Below are 9,160 nucleotides of genomic sequence, written 5' to 3'. Positions count from 1 at the left end.
ATGTTCACGATGTGGTAACGCAAGAGATTCCACTGGTGGGTTTAATGTCTCTGAAGCAGATAATTCTATTTACAGAAGTGTTTCAAACCCCCAAACTGTGAGACAAACTGCTAGAAAGGTTTCATTTTCTAATTATGTATTTTTTTAAATCAAGAATCCTGCAGAACTTATCCAAACACCAACCCATTTATAACTTATAAAAGTTTGGAAAGTGGATTATTCTTCTCTCTGTTGTTTCCTGGGCTTTGCTCTGTCACTTGTGCTTTTTACCTCTTTCCTGTTTTAAGCAGGAGGAATCACTTTTTGGCATTAAGAGTTTGGAAGCAGAATAATAAATGTAATTAATAAAAATTATAATATAATTAATAAATTATATTATAGTATATATTTTAACAATATATTAATAAATATATTATATTTAATAAATATATATTATATTTTAAATATTAATAAATGTTTATATATATTAAATATACAGAGCTCTAAGGTAGCTCTTTCTTGGCCCATTGTCACCTTTCTTTGGGAGGTGCCCTGATCCCAGGGGTCTGGAGCTCTGCCAGGGGGAACTGTGCTCTTGTGGTAAAAAATGATCAGTAAAATCTGGATTTGTGCCCTGTGTGCTGTGATTTCAGTTTCCTCCCTGCACCCCAGCCCAGCTCAGCCCTGCCCGGGGCTGGGCTCGTCCCTCCTGCTGCTCCCAGCCAAGCAAATGTCACCCAAAGGTCACCCAGCAGCACAGAGCTCTGATGGAGCGGATGCTGAATTTCAATGGAGAGGGAAAAAAAAGAAAAAATTAAGGAAGAAAGGAAGAAAGTTTTAATTTTCTTGGCATTTGCTGCGTGCGGAGCAGCATCGCCTCGGGCCGGGCTGGGTCTGGCTGGGAGCTCTGCAAAGCTCAGCCTCTCTCAGGCTCCTCACTTCCACCTGCAAGGACAAGCTCAAGGGCAGGGAAGGGACGAGGATGGAGGGGACCCAGCTGAGCCTCTGCAGGGCGTTTTTGTCCCTGAATTTCGGGGCAGGGAGGAGATGCCACCCCTGAATCGTTGCTCCCCTCCAGCCCTCCCTGTGACCTGTGTCCTGCTCAGCCTGGCTGGGATATTCCCCCTTGAAAATCATCTCCTGGTTATTCCCCCAGCCAAAATGAGCTTCCCACTTACAAACCCCTGTGGTTCTCTCCAGATTAAGCTCTACCAGCAGAGATTTCCTTGTTAGCTGCCTCATCCCCTGTTTGCTAAAGCTCCGCTGCTTCTCCACCCCCTCCAGGCCAGGCAGCACCTCAGAATTATTTTCTGGGTGTGGGGAAGCAGAGAGGTACCATCCCACTGAGATTTTACAGGATTGTGCCCTTTTTTGTGGCTTGGAGGGCTTTCCTTTGTGGTATTAATTTGCTGTTATTCCTTCCTAACCCCAATCACCAATTAGGGTGTTGAAGATCGCAATGCAAGATGTTTTCCATTACCATCTGTATGGCAGATTGCCTTTGTCAAGTGGGCAGTTTGCCTTATCTCTCTCTTTGAGTGACCACAATCACACCTCCCTAGGGAAGGGAGATCTGCTGATAAGAGGCCATTGAATGTCCCTGCATGGCTGATAAGAACTACAGCATCCCACTGGGAGATGTGAGCCCAGAGGGAGGAGCCAAGCATTCCTGCCTGGATATAATCTGGAGATTCTGGAGCACCAGCACGGCTTCTCCACTGGATTCCCCAGAGGAGCAGCAGCTGCCTCTCCTTCCACTGGATCTTCAGAGCAAGAACACATCCTTCTCTACAGGATCCCTGCTCCAGCAGAACCACCCCTGACACTGCAGGAGGGCTGAGCCACAATTCCAATGGGACTGCTGCCAACACCATGACCCACAGAGTGTCAGGTTGGGTTCTGACTCTGCAGTGTTGTTCTAGTGCACTGCATTGTTTATTTTCTGCTTTTATTTTTTTCCTTCCCTACTAAAGAACTGTTATTTCCTGCTCCCATATTTGCCTGAGAGCCCCTTAATTTAAAATCTGTAGCAATTTGGAGGGGTGGGGAGGGTTTACATTCTCCATTTCAGGGGAGGCTCCTGCCTTCCTTAGCAGACTCCTGTCTTTCCAAACCAAGACATAAGGGCACGCTAATGACGGTAATTGTGGTGTGAGCAGCCTGACTTTGGCGCTCAGTGACCCAAGCCCTGTCCATTTATCCGGGTGCACTCAGCTGAATTCACTGCTCTGCAAAATGCTGAGCTGGTCCCGTGCAGTGGATATTTTCATCCCCTGACGAGGGGAGAGAAAATGACGAGGAGCCAGGGCAGGGCAGGAGGAGCTGCTCGGAGTCACACTTGGAGGAGGCTCCTCCTGCCCTGACCTGGCTCCTCCTGTGATCCCCCAGCTCCTCCTCAGTGCTCTCAACGCAGGGCTGGATGGTTTTGCTGTTCCGAGGCAGGGATGGATGGTTTTGGTGTTCCCGAGGCAGGGATGGGTGGTTTCTGGCACTCTTGAGGCATGGATGGGTGTTTTTGGTGTTCCTGAAGTGGGAATGGATGTTTTTGGTGCTCCTGAGACAGGGATGGATGTTTTTGCTGTTCCTGAGGCAGGGATGATATTTTTGGTGCTCTCAAGGTGAGGATGGATGGGTTTTGGCACTCCTGAGGTGGGGATGGAGGGTCTTGATACTCCCGAGGTGAGGATGGTTTTCGTGCTCCTTTCCCCAAGCCCAGCCCAGTGAAGGCTCCCCACAAACACAGTCCTGGGGACGGAGGAAAAACCCTTCATTTCTACTTTCCCCTGGTTTTAAACTCCTCTGTGACCCCTCACAGAACATTCCCAGTGCTGTTAGGGATAATAATGGGAATAATGAGTTGATTTCCCTGGTCAGAGATAACAGAAATCCTGGAAGTGTTGGGAAGGACAGAGGGAGCTGTGAAATTCCTCCCGCAAGGTGTCAGAGCCAGCAGGAGCATCCCTTGGCCTGTCGGGAGCTCAGGGATGGTTTTTCTATATTCCATGTGTTCCCTGCTCTGCCCAGGCAGCACCCCCTCCCTTTTTTTATTAATGTCAGAAGACGTTTCCAGCCCTGCAGGGCACAGGCAGCATTTCCCAGCTGGGCTCGTTATTAATTCAGCCCCAAAATTTCAATTCCAGCCAGCCCGAGGTGAAGCTCCTGCTCCAGCAGGGTCCGCAGTAACGACCTCTGCTGCCTCATTTCCTCTTTTTAGCTGTAATAAATAGAATTAAATAATAAATAATAAAATAATCCCAGCTACTGGGATTTAAAAAGCATGGAAAAAACGGGTTCTGTTTGTCTGGGATATTTCCTAAAGGAGCTGACAGCTGTTTAGCAAAATGAGCTGGGGTGTAAATCATCCTTCAAGGAGAGTCAGGGGGAAATGCACTTTATAAAGAGCAGCATTTTTGGGTGTAAAGCTTTTGCTGTAATCTCTGTAAACTCTGGAGCTGGGCTTTAATGAGTGCCGTGTTTGCAGAGAGCTCCCAGTGCCCTCCACAGCAGGGAGAAGGAAACAGAAATAACAGTGAAGGGCAGGGGTGGGGAAGGGAATCACAGCACCTTTCCCACGGTCAGGATTTTAATTGACTTTCTGCTGTCAGGAAAATTAATCCACAAACACCAGAGGTTTATGTCCAAAAAGGAGACAGAGGAGTCCTTTGATTTTATTCCAATCAAGGCAGAGGCCATGGGGCATCCCCTGGGGTCTCTCCTATTTATGAAGGATGCAGCCTCCCCTTTTATCCCAATTTCCAGCCACATTTCCCTTCTCTCTTTCCCCATTTCTGAGGTACTTGAGAGGTTCAGACTTCCCAGTACACCTGATTTCAGAGATTTCCCTCTAATGTATAACTCTCCCTTTTCATTTTTGATTCTTATGGAATTTAGGTGGTTTTCCTCATTTCCACGGTGCTTGAGAGGCTCAGACTTCCCAGTACACCTGATTTCAGAGATTTCCCTCTAATGTATAACTCTCCCTTTTAATTTTTAATTCTTACAGAATTTAGGATTTTTTCCCATTGTTTCTTTCATCTTTCAATGTCTAATTTCATTTATCAGCAAAACTAAAGTTTATTTGTAAAAGGAAATATATTTTCCCATTCATCAATCAGTGGAATCCTTCCCATTATTTCTTTTCTCTCCCAGTGCTGGTTTTATCTCCCAGCAGACCCACAGCTTGTTTGGAAAGACAAAACTGCCATTTCTCTCCCTGCGAAGCCAAAGGGTGAAGTTTTCTCCCCAGGAACGTGGAGTGCAGAGGTTTCAGCGCTGTCACAGCCCCTTAAATGAGTCTGATGGTGACAAATCCTTTCAGGAACGCTTGTCACTCCTCGCCGAGTTTGTAAATCAAGTCGCAGCTTAAGGTACTTTTTCTCGCCTTGCATTTTAATGTTGTTGGTGTTTCCACCAGCCCGGATCTCTGCTCCTCGCTTCCTGCTCAGTCCCAGCTCCCTGAAGCTGACAGGAGCCCGTGATAATGAGCAGTAAATAATTGCTAGCCGTGGGCAAGATTCTGAGCAGGAACCCGAACATTCCAGGTAATGAGGGGGAGAATTTATCTGCACATCCACCGAGTGGGGCTGGGGAGATGCAGGGTCCTGCTCTGCCAGGTTTGTCACCCACAAGCGGGCTGGCATTTCTCAGAAGAGCTCAGCTGCTAATTAGCACCTTTAAAAATCTGATTTTTTTAGCCCAAGACGTCCCAGCAGCTCTCAGGAGTGCCAGCAGTGCTTCGGGTGTTTCTCAGTGCTGGGTCTCGAGGGGAGTTCTTGGATTTGGGTTTGGGAAGGGCTTTGAGGTCAGGTTGTGTTCCAGGTGAGGCTTCAGCACCTGCCCAGAGCTTGAGGGATCAAATAAAGGGGAGCTGTGGCTGCTCCAAGGGGAAAATGCTTGGGTGTCGCAGACATCTTTTATGGAAAATCCTTTCCTTAGGATTTTTCCTCCTGAGAAGCTGAGAGGCCTCAGGAACAAAATGTAAACAATGGTTATCTGCTGCTGTGGAATGCAACAGGTGCATTTATATATATATATATATATATATAAATAAATAAAATATATAACATATATATATATTTATATATATATATATAATATAAAATATATTTTATATATCTATATCTATATATCTATATCTATATCTAATAATCTTGTGTCCCCACTCCAGAGCATGGTCCTGGAGCTGAACTCAGCTCCGTGAGCAGAACAGAAGAATTCTTTTTGCTATGGGAATTTTGCCCCGGCCCTGCCGCTCTCCCCACGTTTCTGGAAAGTCTTGAATAATCAAATGGGTCATTTCTGCTCAGCTGCTGTGATTTATTGTCCCACGGAACCCAGATCTTCTGAATGCTAATGAAAAAAACCCCCATCAGCCGGGCTGATGCCATTCTGCTTTATGACCTTATTAAATCTTACACTTTCCTATCATGTGGTGACAATTACTGGAGGACAGGCCAGGGCTCCTGCCACCACCACTCAGCGCTGTCAGCGCCGGGCCCGGGAGATTTACACCCCTGAGCAGTCCTGAGAGACATTTTTACACTGCTGACAGAATTATATAACAAGAGAAAAGGCCATTAACAAATACAAAGGAACGGGCGGGCAGCGAGAGGGCAGGTGGGGAATGGGGCAGTAAATCCCGGCTCTGTCAGCCGGCAATAAAATCACCTTGTGGGGAGATTTAATGAGCTGAGAGGGGGCAGAGCTGGCACCTTGCTCACCCTGGGGCTCGAGGGGGACACGGGGCATTGCCCGGCCTGGCTGGGCAGGTCTGTGCCAAGGAATGTCCCTGGGATGTCCTGGAATGTCCTGGGATGTCCCCAAGTGTGGGCACAGCCAGCCTTGGCTGGGGATGTCTGTGCCAAGGAATGTCCCTGGAATGTCCAGAAATATCCTGGGATATCCCTGGGATGGAGGCATAGCCAGCCCTGGGATGTCCCTGGAATGTCCCCAAGCCCCAGCACGGCCTGGCCCTGGTTGGGGATGTCTGTGCCTTGGAATGTCCTGGGATATCCCTGGAATATCCTGGGATATCCTGAGATGTCCTTGAGCCTGGGCACAGCCTGGCCCTGGCTGGGGATGTCTGTGCCCCTGGAATGTCCCTGGAATATCCTGGGATGTCCCTGAGTGTGGGCACAACCTGGCCCTGGTTGGGGATGTCTGTGCCAAGGAATGATAAAGTGAATGAATTAATTCCATTCAAATAATTAATGGAATTATTAAAACCAAAAAGCCACGCCCAGAGGTCCATGTGAGCCCCCCTCCCCAGTGCCTGGCCTGGTTTGACCCCAGCAGTGAAAGAACAGCAGGGTCAGGCGTCAGTAAAAGACTCTTTATTCATAAATAGCTGATATCCATAACTCCCATCTGTACACCTCTCTCCAAAGGCCGGCGCCACACAGCTCTGAAACTCCACAGAAAACACCCAAAGTGTCCACTTTGACTTCTCCAGGACAATAGAACACAGCTGGTTGGCATTACCAAATATATATATATATGTATATATATTTATATATGTACATGTGCTGAAAAAAGAAGCCAGTGCAGCCTTTCCCAAGGAGTCTCTCCCAAGTATTTTCACTGTACAACATTCAGAATTTACATTGATAGAACAAGGCACAGAAAGTGTGGTATGAAGCCAAGGCCATGCTTTTGATTCCACGTTCTGTCTCCCTTCCCTTCTCCTTCAGCTTCATCCTAAGAAGGGCTCAGGGCTCTGCCCTCCTTCACCCCAAACACGCCGGGCCAGGGAGGGATGCTCAGGCAGAGCAGCCAAGAACCTTTTCACAACCTCTTCACTGCAAAAATAAAGGAGCAGAAGAGAAAACAAGTCTCTCTAGAGGAATACTTGTGGGGTTTGGTTTTTTCTCTTTTTAGGAATAATTTATATTTTGTGTCAGGCTGGGTCGAAGTTCCTCCTCCCGTTTTCACCTAAGAGCTGGCTTAAAGTTGAGGATGCAAGTTGGGAATTTTGTTATTTCTTGTGTGACACTGCCCAGAGCCTCACCAGACTGACCAGCACCATGTTTTATCCCAACCAACAACAGGAGCACATTTAACATTTTTGTAGCTGTTTATCAGCTGGGATATCGGGGTCACAACAGGATGGGGGAGTGCCAGGTGAGGGGATGGGGTTTGTGTTCCCAAAGCTGTGTCTGTGAGCCCGGGGTTTGTGTGTGCCCTGCCCAGCTGGGAGAGGCACTCAGGAGCCCTGGGGCTCAGCACGGGGGCTGGGGTGGAGGATGAGGGGAGAAAGGATGGAAAAATCGACAGCTTCACTTAAAAATCTGGGGCTGGGGTTTGGGGTTTCCTTCCTCATCCTCCAGTGCCTGAACAAGGGACACCTGAAGGGATTCCTTGAAGAGATATCCCAGCCAGGGATGCCTGAAGGGACTCCTTGAGGAGATATCTCAACCATGGGACACCTGAAGGGATTCCTGGGGGATATATCCCAACCATGGACACCTGAAGGGATTCCTTGAAGAGATATCCCAGCCAGGGATGCCTGAAGGGACTCTTTGAGGAGATATCCCAACCATGGGTCAATATTCCCAATTACATGAGTCAACATTCCCAATTCCAGCATGGGGATTCCAGGGGTTGGATGTTCCACTCTGCCAGAGCCAGGAGCTGGTGGGTGCTGGGAGAGTTTGGGAGCAAAACCCCAAACTTTCCCTCCTGCTGTGGCCAGACTGGGTGCAGGGCACCCCAAACTTCACCAATTCCACCCCAAAATCCTGGGGCTGGGCAGGGAGGGCTGTGCACACCCCAGCCCCTGTTAGATCATGAGCAGTGTCCAGGGAGGAATTTCACCAATTCCACCCCAAATTCCTGGGGCTGGGCAGGGAGGGCTGTTCACACCCCAGCCCCTGTTGGATCAGGAGCAGCGTCCAGGGAGGAATTTCGGCAGAGCTCATCCCAGGAATGAGCAGCCCCTGGGAAACCATGGGCAGGCTCTGGGTGAGGGATGTTCCCCCTTTCTGCTGTGCCACAGGTGAGACAGAATTCCCTGGGGGCATCAGCCAAAGAAAGGCCAGAGAGGCAACCCTGGAGACCGTCCTTGGTTGTCAAGGACTTCAAATCTCATTTCCTGTTTTCCACTCAGTTAATTACCAGCCAAGAACAGCTCTTTACTGCAATCTGTGTTTTGCAGGCAGAAACAGCCTGAAAAAAGACGATTCAGGTGGTGACCAGAAGCCCAGCCTGGTCCCTCCCTTGTTTAACTCACGGTGGACCTGGGTTGTGTCTCCCTTCTGTGAAAAATTGGAATTGATCAGTTATTGAATGCTTTAAAACTCTCACAGCACTGCCTTGCAGGTGGAAAAGAATGGATTTGCAGTGTGATGTGAATATCCCAGACCCTGCAAAGTGATTTATGCTGAATAAGATTCTCTGAAAGGCAGCAGTGCCCAGGCCAGAGAGGGGGAGAGCAGCTGTGGCCAGAGATAAAAACAAGGACAAAAGCAGTTTGCTGGATTTTAAAGAGAATTGTTTGATATCTCTTCATCTATTACAAAAATCCCAATAAAATTTCTGTGGGAGTGCAGGGCGGTACGAGATGGAAATGAGCTTTATGGTGCTGGCGGAGCTGGGAGTCATTTTTAAAATGCAGCCATTAGTCTGCAATGAGTCATGGCACAGAAATACCTGGGCAAAGTGCTCAGGAAAATGAAAATCTATTAAAGCAGATCCTTTGGTGATGTAAAATCAGAATGGCTCTTTCCCCTGAATAGAGCCAGGGCAGCCACGTGGAATCTACAGGGGGGGAAATGCATATTTCTCCTTCTTTTACTTTCTAGTTCGGGGAAAATTGTTTTTCAATTATCATAATTTATACAACAGAAGAAAGGAATGAATTTTTAATTTCTGGCCTCTAATCCTTTTCCAGGTGCTCCTCCACATCTGTGTTTTGGGTCAAATCATATGAATACGTGCACAGATTTCCAAAAGGTCTTTTAAAGAGAAAGGGAGAAAGGAAATAAATATTTGGGGCATTTCTGGTTCATTTGAAGAACATAAGAGCATCAAAGCAGTCAGGAATAGGAAGGAAAGCTGGAGAGTTGTTGATTCAGGTTCTCAAAGAGTGAGATCAGCAACAAAGAATTGCTTTAATCAAAGGGAAGTAAAAAAAACAGGGAACAAAACCTAAAGGGCAACATCCAACAGAGCCCTGAAATGGGGG

This window comes from Zonotrichia albicollis, chromosome 26, assembly GCF_047830755.1.
Source record: "Zonotrichia albicollis isolate bZonAlb1 chromosome 26, bZonAlb1.hap1, whole genome shotgun sequence".
In the NCBI taxonomy this organism is placed as follows: domain Eukaryota; kingdom Metazoa; phylum Chordata; class Aves; order Passeriformes; family Passerellidae; genus Zonotrichia; species Zonotrichia albicollis.
Note: the sequence above shows the minus strand (reverse complement) of the source record.